This window comes from Oenanthe melanoleuca, chromosome 5 (genome assembly GCF_029582105.1).
Source record: "Oenanthe melanoleuca isolate GR-GAL-2019-014 chromosome 5, OMel1.0, whole genome shotgun sequence".
NCBI classification, from domain to species: domain Eukaryota; kingdom Metazoa; phylum Chordata; class Aves; order Passeriformes; family Muscicapidae; genus Oenanthe; species Oenanthe melanoleuca.
The window spans coordinates 23,206,709-23,220,147 of NC_079339.1; the positions used below are offsets into that span (position 1 = coordinate 23,206,709).

Here is a 13,439-nt window from a genome sequence, read left to right on the forward strand (position 1 = left end):
AGCAAGGTATGCATTATGAAGGTCTCAGAAACGATGACATTTCAAGAATATCTGAGCAGACAAGTACAAGGAATATATGCAGGATTTTCACTGTCCCTGGAATGGCTGAAGTTACATCCCACTGACGTCAGACACTGAAGTTTCTGTTTTTTAAAAAAGATCTGAGCACTTTCCTTGATTTCTGCTTTCTGTTGTAACACAAGTTCAAGGGAGACCAGATTGATGCAGATGTTGTGCCAGGGTTTCCGGAGCCACCTTTACTGATTTGCCACACTTAACAACACAAAAGTTACAGTGAGGCATAAGAGGACAACAGCTTTTTTTGGGAAGAAGAATTGCTGTTGGATTGGAGCAAGAGATAGAAGAATTAGAACCAAGTGTAGGTTTTTTGCCTTCCTCTATCCAATCTATGTCTTCTTCAGAGATCTAGCAATGGCTGATGACAGCACTTAGAAGAGCATTACATCAGCCTTTGTTGGAACTCATCTTCCTACTCCTGCTTGGAATCAGACACCACAGTTGATGATCTGTATAAGGCAACACAAACAAGCGTTCCAGTCCTGCCTCCCCCTCCTATGTGCCAAAAGCTTGCTTTCAGGCCAGTCATTCCCTTCTCTGCTGGCAGAAGAGTTTGTGCAGCTACTGGTAAACAGAGTTTGGAATTGATCTAGACTAAACCTAACACTCTCCCTTCTTGTGCCTTGCCACTTTTGTTTTTACCAGGTTTTTTTTCTTTTACTTGGTTCACCAAGTGCCCCACAAATGCTTGTGCAGGCACAAAGAAAAGGTAGAAGAAAGCAGTTAAGGGAATCAGGAAGACTTGACTGAACACAATGTGATCACAGAACTACAGACAGCACCTCTACAGGGGCTGTCTAAGAGATTTCCTATCATACTTCCAATACCTCCTAGATTTTAGAGACTAAGTACATTAGGACAGAAATAGATCAAACAACCAAGAGATACTTCAATTTTTCCTCTTTCATGTTGGAATTTGAACCTGAACCAAGAGATTATCTTGACTCTGAAATGGTACAGGTTTTGACATTGATATGTCAAAACCTCTTCTCTCTCTCAAGCTGCTTTAACTTCAGATTGCTTTCTCTGAAAAGATCTTGTGCAGTGTCTTTTCTTTTTGCAAACATATTGGAAACAGCCCTTTGAAGGCTGAATGCTCAGCAGCACTTGAGAAGAGACTTTCTGTAACTTCAACTCTAGAAAAAGAGAAAAACAGAGAGTGAAGGCCCACCACAGAAACACACTGCACCAACAGATCACGTCTCAGACAACACCAAAATTGGAATAAGTACATATATGGATGGTGAATGGGTTGGTGAGAACTCACACTACCCACACACTGTAGCAGCTGTCAGCAATACTCACTAGTAAAAGCTGGCACCGTAGCTTAGGCACGAAGACAAAGGGCAAGAACCAGCACTAAACCACGGCTTACCAGTAACTTGAGATGAAAAAAAAGTGTTCAAAACAACAAACATTGCTGGCATTACTCTGCATTTCAAAATTCCCCAAACACCCACATTTTAGGTTGAAGTATAACTTCTTAGAGGACAATCTGCACGGTATTCTGCAATTTAAAGTTCTCCCAGAAATAAAAGTCTAAATAAACAAACACACACACTCATGAAAAGCACCACAGCACACGATGGATAAGGGCAGCATGAAAGAACCACAGCAGACTTTTCATCAGAGCCATGCCCTGCATTAGTCCCATGAGACATGAGTTGTGCAGTAATCCTATTTCATCCATCCCTTGGAGTCCTCAATCTTTGTTAAGAGTCTTCTCATTCCAGACACATATCTAGAGGAACAAAACAATTTAGTCAAAGAACAACTTCAGTACAACAAACTGTTAATACAACTTGTGTCACTGTAAGGGTCTGGCTGAGATGGAGGTCATTTTCCCCACAGCAGCTCTCCCAGTGATGTTCTGTGTACTGCTAACTGGAAAGATAACACATCAGTGTTTTGGCTACTGCTGAGCAGTGCTGGCACACCATCAAGGCTTCCTCTCCAACACCTTCCCCCCAACAGTGCTGCGGAGTATGCACTGTCTTGGGAGGAGACATAGCCAGGACTGCTGACCCAAACTGACCAGAAGGATATCCCATATGACATCAGCTCAGGATAAAACCTAAGAGAGAGGAGGAGAAAGGCAGGGAATCCATTATTTAAAACATTTAGAATCTGGAGCAACCACTAAACCTAATGAAGCTCTGCTTCCCAGGAAATGGCGGAACAGCACTTGCTTCTGGGAAGTAGATAATAAAATTTCTTAGGCTTCTTTGCTGCCATGAATGCAATCTTTGCTTTATTAAACTGCCTTTACTTTGACCCACAAGGTTTTTTCCATCTTATTTTCTTTCCCCTGTCCTGCTGAGGAGGAGTGTGATAGAGTGGCTTGGTGGAAAAGTGGCATCCAGCCAAGGTCAACACACCACACTCACCTGCAGGTGCTTTCCTCACAGAGGCTTCCAGCTTTGATGGGCTAGCTTACAATGAACTGCATGATACCCAGCAGGTATTTACATCATTGCTTGCAAAACTGGTATGAAGACAACAGATTAATTTACAACAGGAAGGTGCTAAGCCCTGCTTTCCTTACAACTCTTCCATGCATTATGATGGTAGCAGAAAGGCTTCTCCTTCCATTATCTCCAGCTTTTAACTGGTAAAAGGATCATACTGCACAGTTCACCAGTGCATGGATACCTTTAGAATACAAATCAGCATCATACAACTCTATTTGCACAATGACTGAAGAAAGAGCATACACGGGACATTAATTTGTAAGAGAAAGAAGAGGTAATTGTGAAGGAAACAGAACAAATTACAGGACAGAAGCCACATAAATTATGGTTCACTGAAATTTCACCTTGTGAAAGACCAAATTTTCAGTCACACCCAAAAGGAACTAAATTTTCAGTTTGCTTGGAACATCCTGAATTGCTATTTACTCTCAGTCAAGACAGTCTGTACTGAGTTCAGCTCTAAGAGCCTGACCTTAGTGCATTGTTTTCTGTGAACTCAACACTCACCAACCGAACTAAGTGGAAAGTGAAACAAACACAGATAGGGCCAGGAGTTTCAATGCCCACTTTTGGGTTTATTTATGTTTCTTTCTCTCTCATCACACACACTGACCTATCTGCTAAGCTATAAGAAATAGGTGTGAGTACCTCAGTACCAGCCAATCCCACCTGTGTGGGCAGGAACTCAATTTAATTCCCTGCTGAACGGGAAACAACATGGTTGGAAGCACAATGTGAACTGTTCATGGTAGCTTTGACCTGTCTTAAGACATTTTAATAATCTATATGAAATCTTTACCACTGAAATTTTGGCTACTTCTTCTTCCAAGTATGTTTCAAATTATCCTAGACATTATCTCTAGTATAGCACATGCTATTTTTGCTTGTACTAAGCTTTTAAAGAAGCAGACAGACAGACCTCTTTTCACATGAGCCATTTTTCATTTCTTCTGCTTAACAACACTGTAAATAGTTTTATACTTTAAAATATGCAACATCTAGGAAGCTCATTACTGCTATTATCTAGATATTTCTGTGTTTCTGCTAACACAAGAAACACAGACAACAACAGAGATGAGAACACCTCCTCTTCTCCAGAACTTGACTGAACACGGAATAATTTTTAAAATCCAGCCTGGACAGACTTGCTATACTGGTGCAGCTGCTTTGTGTGCAAGCATGCACCTTGGCAAGGCAGCAGTGCATGCCAACACTGTGACTCCTAAGAAGATACTTGCACTTTGGATAGAAAAAAAAAAGGGCATCTTCAAAGAATTGCAAGCATACCTAACAGACAATGACATATTTATCTAGTATGGCTAATCTGTAACATAGGTGTGGTTCTGAAAAATGCCTAGGGAATAGTTCCAAGTGTAAGAAATCACCCAGCAGAGAACAGGACTGCAGGCAAATTCTAAAAGCATCCGCCCTGGAGCACATGCATCACTTCAATCAATATGAGCTTCTTACAGGTAAAACAGCAGATGCAACCCAACTATTTCCACTTTTCATCCATCAATAAACTTGAGGAAAAGGACAGAACAAATCAGATTAATGAAAATTAAAGAATGAATGGGGAAAACAGGTTTTGGCAATACAAGAAGACTTCTTTTGAAGGCTTTCTCAATAATTATAATAATTTAAAGATTTCTGTCTTTCCTACTAAGTAATATTATCTCTTTGCCATCTAAAAACAGTACTGAAACAGCCAAGTATCTTTAGCCTCCACATTAGTTTTGGAGAGCAAAATGGAAGTAGCATAGGCAGGGGTGCTGACAGACTGAAAATGACCAGAATTAGTCCACCAACAGAAGTACCATGCCACACAGATGGAACCTTTTTGCAGCATCACGAGTGAAGCTGGACTGATTCAGGTTCCTGGTTGCTATAGCGACAGATTTCCCCGTCCCTGCCATATGTCAGCCCTTCAGCGTTGCTTCCTCTCTCCTTCCTGCTTCAGCCAAAAGCTGGGCTAAAGCAGCCCGTGTACATACAAGATCACGCAGTCACCACACATGCACATGCTGTGAAAACAGGCCCACAGGTAATCTGATTCAGATCAATCACCATAGCAACCCAATCTTTTAGTCCCTAGATTTTAGCCTGTGGGGTATATTTATAGAGCAGCTGCAGCGCTCCGCCCCCTCTGCTCCAGCATCACTGCTCCCAGCACTGCCCACACCATCACCAAGCTTCACCCAGACACAAGGACTGCCTGGAGTCAGTGCTGAAACAGAGCCCTCCTGGCTCTGCAGGCCCCAGGCCAGATGACAGTGCAGTCTCTGCAACATGCTAAATGCCTCCCAACCCATGAGCTTTCCATATCCACGAGTACTACAAATATCAGGAGTCATTCTTACCCATGGAAAGCTGAGTATCAAACTCAGCTGACAAAATCCGCTTATCCAGGTACCCCCAGGACACTTCCACAGACATGCAGCACAGCCACAAGAAGAACGTGCAGAGTGTGCTAACACAAACACACAATCCTGACAGGAACTTGCAGCAAAGGTAAAGGAGTGGTTCCAGCAGCACCTGCCCCACAGAGCCACAGCTGCACCCACCAGCAGGCACCCAAAAGCCATGAAGAAAAATCAAGACCAGGGCTTGAATGAGAAAACAAGAGATAAACATGTGAGAAAGAATGGTATGCAAACACTGTTATCCATTTTATTCCATTACACTCCTGGGGAAAACCATCAACAATAAACTAATGCAGGAAAAGCACACCCTTTTATAGTACTCCACTTCCTAATAGGAAGGAGATGACAGATTTTAGCCTCAGCTACAGGACATTTCACACACTTCAATTCAGGTTAAAGACCTTATTCTCCTCTCCTCCTTTAGTGTGTGAAACATCTCTCTCGTGATCCTTCCCAGGCAGGATCATGGTACAGGGCACCACTCACTACAGATCATAGAACAAATTCTGGCATAAAAGCCCTCTGCCAATCTGGCCAGTTCTCCTGCTCTACACTGTTCGAATTTAAATTAATCTCTTATTCAAAAATAATCTCCAGAGATTTGCATGAGAGAACAGTAACACAAGGCCAACTCTTTTGAAGTCTGTCCTTTTTTGCCCCTCCTTGTGAAACATCACCATCACAAAATACAAGAGCCTTCTTATTTTCTCTACCTCATCAGCTTTCCACTGATTCTCAAGTCTGCACTCATACATATTGCAAGGAGTGGGGGTGGGAGGAAGGAAGGGCAAACCAAAACCCACGCAATGCCCCCAGGCCAAATTAGCCTCAACCTGCAACCACTACAGCATTACATTCTTTTCCAAAGCAGAACTGCTTTTGGCTTGAGCTTCGAGCTGAGAAACTCTGGTGCTGCTTCTGAGTGCAGCCTAGACCCCAGTACCCACAAGATGCTTCCATTCCCAGCCCTCTGCCTGTTCCCATTTGAGCAGCAGGCCACAGTTCCCATAACGCAGGCACCAGAAGGTTTTTTTCCAAAAGCCAAATAGTATAAATGTACAGCCATAAAAGAATTAACAAGAAAACAACAAGCATGTGACATTTGAGAGAACTGCTGGATGCGGCTGCAGCTGCTAAATTATTCAGTGCTTTCCCTTGCCACAGTGAGCAGCTCTGGGCCAGGAGACATCACTCATGGCATCACCACCACCAGATACAGGCACATTCAACTCTTTCCTGGAAATTGGTCACACAAATGGGATCCCAACAATAAATTACAGCCATTTGTAAGACAGAGGGGGGAACACTCACAACCGGTGTGGAAACACTGAAACATTGTTCACATGGATAATGTGAGCCAGAAAATAAAGTACTTTAAGTAATCCAGTCATTTGGCTGTTAACACCTCAGAGCCCACATCTGTTTTGCCTTGTGTATTAGAAGCACTCAGCCTGTATCCCCACGTGTGCCACCTGCTTTTTATTCCTTCCCCCTACACACCGTCCCCTTCTCTTCATCAACACCGTGGGAGATCAGAAATTCCTACTCTCAAACCGATTCCACTATTAATTTTGGTGATAACTCATAGTACCAGCTGGTCAAAACTGAAAGGAAATAAAAGACACAAGCTCATTCTCTCTCTACAAGAGTTCTGGGGTGTGAGAAGCCCGAGTTTGGCAGACTCACCCACACGTAAACATTGGGGGAAGGAAGCTCAGAGTGAAGAAGGGACAGGAACCGCCTCAAGCATCTGTTGGGAGCCAGCAAATGACAGAGCAAGGGCTCCCAAGAGGACCTTCCAGACACTGGCAGTGGCAGTCACCATGGCAAAGGAAGGAGGGAAAACACCACCCTGCTGGCTATGACTTCAGACTACTACAAGAGAGAAGGGAGAAAGCAGGTGGCCTGGAGGACAGGAGCAGCGTGCCTGGCTCGTGGCTCCAGCAGAGCAGTTTAACTGCTTATCAAGAGGAAACAGGCACAGCAGCAGAGTGGCTCAGCATTTGTGGCTGCAGCAAATTTTGGTGGATACTGGTTTTGATTCTTAATTATCTGTATGACAAAAAGCACTCCTCCCACTAGCTGGTGACATGGAAACAGATGGAGGCACAGGTCCTCATCTCCTGTCACAGGGGCCTTTCCAGAGCAAGGACAAGACACCCAGGCAAGCAGAGATCCAGGGAAGCTGGTGTCAAAGCTACAGGCGAGAAGGTAATCCAAAGTTTTACACCGGCAATGAGAAATTCAGTTAGAGTATAATGACAAGCAGGACACAACCAGGGCACTGATCTTGTAGATGTGACAAAGTAACAGGATATGAAATGAAAGGTTGCTCTGCTCAAAAGATAACACACAGTTCCTGGAGGTCATCAGATAACAAATTTGACAGCAACATATCTTTGTCCCTTGTATAAAGAAGCTAATGTTAATTCCCTGATTCTCACAACTGTTTAGAGATTAGTTACAAACAAAACAAAGGTGATATCTGACAAACATTACTGAATACATCGAAGACAACAGGATGACCAGCTCTGTTTTGAGAAATGCTGCTTCTTTGAAATCATGAAGGCTGTAGAAGAAACAGAAAACCATAAAATATTCTTCCTTGCTGCTACACTGATGCATTATTTCTCACAGCAACACAGAAACACAAGTCTCTCATTTTACTACAGTGTCTGGGATCACAGCATGAGAACTGCCTCAGCTTAGGTAATTTAGGCATATGCAAGCAGCACTTCTTATTTTTAAATCCCTGCAAGGGTCCTGCAAGTAGTAGTGATCTAAAGTGAACACAACCTCTCACAATTCAGTGGTTTCTGGGCACCAACAAGCACAATCTCCCCATCTGGGAGCTCCCCAGTGTAAAGATATTTCAGAGCTCCTGGCAGTACCTGGGTCAGTACATAGAACAGTTTGCTTGGTTTGGGGTTTCAGCTGGTTATTCTAGTTCAAGAAATCAGGAGCATGTTTGTCAACAATCAACAGTAATTTCCATGTGGTTTTGACAGGCTTAAGGAGATCCTCTGACAGAATCTAACTTATCTAAAATTATTTTCTAGCTTGAACAACAAAGCAAAGACCAGCTGAAATATACAGGTTCAGCCACAGAGAGTGAGCAGTAGGCTGATGTAAGTTTTTCATAGCTCTCAAGGTAGAGAAGGAAAAGCAGCAAAGCATTTTGTCTTCAAAAGAAATATCACAGTTATTCCACAGATTAACAGATTATCCCACTAAAATACATTCCTTTCTAATTGATGCCTCATGAACTCATTTTTATTTCACTTTGTTTCTTATTAGGTCACTGACAATGCTTTTACTTCACGAAAATTCATATCTTGAGATAGATGAAAGCTCTTTAAACTGGGGGCATGATATTAATCTTGCATATCAAGCTCTTTCATTCTTTTTTTTCTAAATCCTTTCCTCATTGCTGCAAATCCCTAATCAGAAGCTGTTTCTGTATTTTCTACCAGTGCACTGAATAACCGCATCAACGACCTGGAAATTTAATGCATTGTATCTTAAATGCAGGCACAGCAGGGCCAAAGGATATTTCAGGAATTCATCTGGGTTGTAACACATGCACTCCCTGTCTCCGATTCCTTCCCAACAGAAAAGAAGTGAACCATTCACCTCTGTACTAAGTTTTAACATAAAAGTATCAATTACCATCTTGTAAGTATGATGGCAAATACAGTTTAAAAATGACAGTGTGAAATGACAGGGAAGACACTGTATTTTACATCATTTGTTACTCCCCTCTCACATATTAAATCTCTACCCATTTTTCTCCCAAAAAAAAGAAAGCCATTCTTCTAACAAATGTATCTGGAAAGGAGTTTCAGAGAAAATCTATTAGCTGGAATGCTGGAAATTAAAAACTTTGAAGAAATTTATTCTCTTAGAATTTAGCAGTACTTGTGACTTTCTAACTTAATACTCGAAATTTTCATAAATATTTGGTTTTTCTGGCTTGCCACAGAGGATATTAAATAGACTAGACTGAACATCTTGACAGAGGCATGCCTGGTATATTCTGTCTACACAGAACCTGAGTATTTGATAAGGCTTGAGGTGAGAGGGGAAAAGCTATAAATTATGAGCCTCTATGCCCTGGAGCCCAAGGCAGATAAAATCAAAGCCAACACTAATTAAATTCAGGAAGATGACATGAACAAGTGTTTTAGTAAGGCCTGAAATGCACTGATGCTTCAACCATCTCAACTGAACCATCAGTCCTGATGCTCTAAACCCTAAAAAGCTCCTTGGGCTAGGTGGGCAAGGATAACTGTTAAAAATCCTCAAAACTTTTACTCCTCTGGCCCCCACATCCTTCTAAAACAGAAGTTGGACTCAATACTCTCAGGCACATGGTGTGGCTCTTAGGGATGGTCCTGTGCAGGGCCAGCAGGATTCAATCACCCTTGTGGGTCCCTTCCAACTCAGCACATTCTGAGATTCTGTGATTAATTTCATACACAGCCTGAATGCTTTCAAAAGAGTTACAGAATGGTACCATGGTTGAAGAAGAGGTTTGCCCTCTAGTATATATTTATGTTTTTCCATGAAAACTTTAAACAGAAGACTTTTTTTTTTTTTTGGTCAGTTTCCACACAGCCTTTGGTTCACCACCATTCACGGCTTTAGCATATAACACACATCCTAGAACTGTCTTGGCCATGTTATGCATTTTATGTAGACAACATCCTTTCAGTCAGGATACTGCTTCCCTTTTTTTCTGCCCATCCAGTAAAATTAGAATTGTTTTAAAAGCAATAACATGGAAAACAATTCAGTTTCAGCTTGGAAACTGTTAATTTGGTAAGAACACAGGAGTCCAGACTTGTGATACAACTGCAGCACCACTGGACAGGCAGGTGCAAGATCTTTTAGAGAGGAGAAGGCTGTATTATTCTACAAACAAAGGCATTCTAGAGACTTGCTAATGATTTTGCATTTTGTTAAACACACAGTAAGATACTTAACGAGTGTGCATTTAATTACAGTGTCTATTAAATGGTATTCAAAAGCTGTGCATTTTCTAACAATACAACAGTAAGGCAAAAATAGTATTTTATAGCTGGAATGATCTATCAGTTCAGTGTTACATAACAGGCTGTGAAGGGATGGCCAGATTAGATCCTGTAAAAACTGCATTTTAGCTATGTTGGATGAGAAGTGCCCTCTTGGATGTGTCAGGATTGCAGCTTTTCATTAGTGCTGAAAACAGCAAGTACTTGTGCCCAATCCAAAACAGCTCCCTAGGTCCAAAAATAGAGACAGTTCCCAAATAAGCTATATTTGAATGACTTTGGTTTGATTATGTGACCCTCAGGACACCACAATAAATCTTCCCTCCCCTTGCTTGTGTCTACACGTAGCATCCTTTTTGCAGATAAGCGATGGTGCAAGGAGCACAGCAAGGACACTTGAGAGCACACCAACAGAAATGCTGACCCACAGTCACACTGGATGTAGAGAAAATGGCTGGCTCGTCTAGGGAGAGCACAACACATTGCCAGATCACAGTTCTACCCCATCTCCATGGGGCTGCAAATTTATAAGGACGGTTACTTTGCGTATGACTGAAAACAGTGTGGTATACGGAGGAGTTCAGGGGAATAAGGAGAGAAGAAAGACGGGAAACAAATCCCGTTTTTTCAAAGATTATTTCTCGAAACACTTCTTCATGGTGACTCCACACAGTGACACAGATCAAGCTTTCTTCCCCTCCTCCACCTGACAGTAAAAGCGAGCAACACAGCAAGGTGGTGACACCCACTTCGGAGGGGAAAATGCTCTTGATTTATAGTCCACTTCATACGAAATTGCCCAGTATGAAGTGCATTTCCTATTCTATTGTCTTGCGGAGTAACAGGATCTGCTGTTTACAAACCAAGGAGTAAAGCAGCTTTCCAGTGACATTACCGCAGCAATCCCTCCACACGGCTGCACACCTCCCCCTTTCCAAGGGGCTCTGTCCGCCCCGAGCCGCCCTTCTCCCTCCCCTCACGGTGCTGCTCGCTTCCAGCGGGCAGGAGGCAGGAGAACCGGCGGCCGGGCCGGGACAGAGGGCGCGGGCCCCGCGCCCACAGCCCCGCCGCTATTCGCACAGCCCGCCGGGCCCGGCTGCAAACCCGCAAGCGACCCCGCAGGGGCTGCTCCTGCTGCCGCTGCCGTTGCCGGCGGAGCCCGCGGCCACAGCGGGACATCGCGGCCCCGCCCGCCCCGGCTCGATGGAGCCCAGCCCGGCCGGCCCCGCTCCCGGCAGCGGCGAACCGCGATCTCTGCCCGACCTTGGGGAAGGGCTCGCCGCTCCCGAGCATCCCCACCGCGCCCGGCCGGGCGGCTGCGGCAGCGCTCGGAGCGGGCGGGGGGCCCCGCCGCCAGCTGTCCGGGTGCGGGTCCCCGCCGGCAGCGCCGCCGGCCGCGCTCCGCAGCCCGACCCACACGCAGGGTCGGTGGTGGCAGGCTCCGCTTTTGACATGTGCACGCAGCCGGCCGCCTGCGGCACCGGGCACCGGGCCCCGCCCGGCCGGGCCGCCCCGCTCACCTGCGCCGCCGCCGCCGCCGCCGCTCTGCGCCGCCCGCCCAGTTCCGCATCGAGCGCCGGCGGCGGCGCGCGCCACAGCCGGCACAGCGGGGGCAGCGGGGGCGGGCGGAGCGAACCACTCGCAGCCGGCGCGGGGGGAGCCGCCCCGCCCGCAGCCCGCAGGGGGCGCTGCCGCCGCGGAGGGGCAGGCGGGATGGGGGGGGACTGAGGCGGGATGAAGGCGGGATAGAAAGGGATGGAGGCGGGATAGAGGCGGGATAGAAAGGGAGGGAGGCGGGATAGAAGGGGATAGAGGCGGGATAGAAAGGGATGGAGGCGGGATAGAGGCGGGATGAAGGCGGGATAGAGGCGGGACAGAAGGAGATGGAGGCGGGATGAAGGCGGGATTGAAGGGAAAGAGCTCTCCTGACCAGGCTCGTGGTGGGAACCGGGAACATTTCAGCCGCTTGAAGCCTCGAATTGGCGGTTTCAGAGCTCGTCCGGGCAAGCAGAAGCTGGAGCCTCGCAGCAAAGCCCGGCTCCGCACGGACAAGGACACGCTGCCTTGCAACAAGGAGAGACAGTGCCAGGTACTTTCACCCTCTGTATTGAGCTACATACTTGCTGATTTGCTAGTAGCTTCATAAGATTACAAGAGAATTTTGTTATTAAAAGCTTTAGATACAGCTTTTTAAAATTCCTTCCAAGCTCCTAAAAACCAGTACGCTGCATAAACAAATCAGTTTATTAACAAAACCAAAACGACCAAAATAAACCCAAAATGCAACCAAAAGCACCACAAGCAACCCACAATTTTTATACATATGGAGTACAAAATGGAGAAACGCTATCTGATATTCTTCATCTATACTTTGCCCATCTATACTGTAGAGGAATTGGGTTTTCAGAAATGCTTTTCCTCCCTCCCCATTTATCTGAGTGTATCATGAGCAAATACAGCTGTTGAATAAGGGTACAGGCTAGGGATGTTTGGAGCAATGCAATTGTCTTCCTAAGTAACAATTACACATGATAAGGCCCCACTCTTCTGGAGATGGCTGAACACCTGCTTGCCCACAGCAAACAGTGAATTTAGTCCTTGCTTTGCTTGTGTGTGTGGCTTTTGCTCTCCCTATTAAACTGTCTTTATCTCAACTCATGAGTTTTCTGGCTTTTACCCATCTGATTCCCTCCCCAGCCCTGCTGCTGGGGAGTGAGTGAGTGAGTGAGTGAGTGATTGTGTGGGGTTTGGTGGTACTCTGGGTTAAGCCACAACACAGAAGCAAGGAAAATCACTTTTCACCACTGCCATCCACAGCAATGTTACTAGATTGTACCTTGAGAATTCCTGAAATTCACATGCAGCTTTTCCCTTCAAATTAAGGAGATGCAGCCCAGAGAATATAAAGCTGGAAATTAAGCTGCAGCTCCTGTTGACAGCAGGGCCCAGCCATCCTCTAATCCACCTAGCATTAATGAGCTCTTGAGCTCTGCTCATTACTCCCCCTCTCATACCCCATGTTCCAGTCTCCTATAAGCCTATTCCTTCTTCCTCTGGTTCCAATCCAGTAGATACCAATTTAAATTTTATAGTCCAGAGTAACAGAGAGGCTTCAGCAGAATAGCCTGTGGTGTGGAACCTTGCTAAACTGACCACTGCTTTCCTTTCCCATTGGGGCAGGGGATCATCAAGCACTTAGGAAGCAGCTAATGCTGGACAGCTCTCCGCTCTTCCACTCCTGCTGCTCCCTTTGAGGTAATGCACATGTTCAACTATTCCTGGTGCTTCACCTATGAATGCATCAGAAATGAGCAGCATAGCAGGTCAGGTAAGGCCCTACTGAAATCTGCTTGACAGCTGGGGCACACTGGACTCCTTTCAATTTTGGTGAGCACAAAATGCAGAAAATAATGTAGAGTACATGCAACAAAAGG

General features: G+C 45.2%; 1 protein-coding gene across 5 annotated transcripts in view; it reads right to left on the reverse strand.

Annotated features, from left to right (window-relative positions):
• Window positions 1-11,592, reverse strand: part of MADD (MAP kinase activating death domain) — a 68,066-nt gene extending 56,474 nt beyond the window's left edge. For 2 of the 5 annotated variants that reach the window (XM_056492593.1, XM_056492591.1), the window contains exon 1: window positions 11,526-11,576. The gene's annotated coding sequence lies outside the window, so the exon portion shown is untranslated. Of the gene's footprint in view, window positions 1-11,525 lie in introns of all 5 variants that reach the window. The other 3 variants (XM_056492594.1, XM_056492590.1, XM_056492592.1) reach the window with 3 other exon arrangements.
• Window positions 11,593-13,439: the final 1,847 nt, after the last annotated feature.